Here is an 818-nt window from a genome sequence, read left to right as displayed (position 1 = left end):
CCCCCACCATGGATGGAACACCACTCCATCACAGAGTTAACTTCCTAGCTATTGTTGGAAGTTGTTTACAGCTGAATGGACTGGAACAATGTGAAATGAAGTGTTTTGCTCAAGAACACAGTGCACTGCTTAGTGTCAGAATTGCAACCATGATCTTGTGATCATGGTTGCAACACCCTAACCATTAAGCTGTGTGCCTTCACATTAGAATTGTTAGATTTTATTACAAAAGTTTCCAAGTAATTAATTCAGTAGTTCGAGTCTCATAAAATCCCTTTTTATACACGAAATATCTGTTAATATTTAATGCTTCGTTAAGGTGGCAATCTGGCAGAATCGTTAGCACGCTGGGCAAAATGCTTAGTGACATTTTGTTTGTCTCTACATTCTGAGTTCAAATTCTGCCATGGTCAACTTCAAATTTCATCCTTTTGGGGGTCAATAAAATAGGTGCCGTTGTGCAGTGAGGTTGAGATAATCAACTTAGCCCCTACCCTCTCCCTGAAATTTGCGACCAATATTTAATATTTCATTGGGTAACAGACTTCAAAGATAAATGTCCTGTTTTGAAGCCATAATTCCTGTAGTAATTAGATTTTTTTCTTGAAAGTTTTCTGATGCATTCATGCTTCATTTCTAACTAATGTAAGCTCAATAAAGCAGTGAGCTGGCAGAATCATTTAGCACACTAGGCAAAATACTTGATGGCATTTCATCTGTTTTTACATTCTGAGTTCAGTAACGATCATATACAACTATTGTGATGTCATTACAAAGAGATATAAATATATATATATAAATATATATATATATATATA

At 35.3% G+C, this 818-nt stretch overlaps 1 protein-coding gene across 2 annotated transcripts in view; it reads left to right on the top strand.

The window, feature by feature from the left end:
* Positions 1-818, top strand: part of LOC106872189 (histone deacetylase 11) — a 31,369-nt gene that overhangs the window by 4,970 nt on the left and 25,581 nt on the right. The gene's annotated exons all lie outside the window — the stretch shown is intronic.

This window comes from Octopus bimaculoides, chromosome 4 (assembly GCF_001194135.2).
Source record: "Octopus bimaculoides isolate UCB-OBI-ISO-001 chromosome 4, ASM119413v2, whole genome shotgun sequence".
Taxonomy (NCBI): domain Eukaryota; kingdom Metazoa; phylum Mollusca; class Cephalopoda; order Octopoda; family Octopodidae; genus Octopus; species Octopus bimaculoides.
The sequence above is the reverse complement of the archived record's forward strand: the minus strand, read 5'-3'. Positions and strand labels throughout refer to the sequence as shown.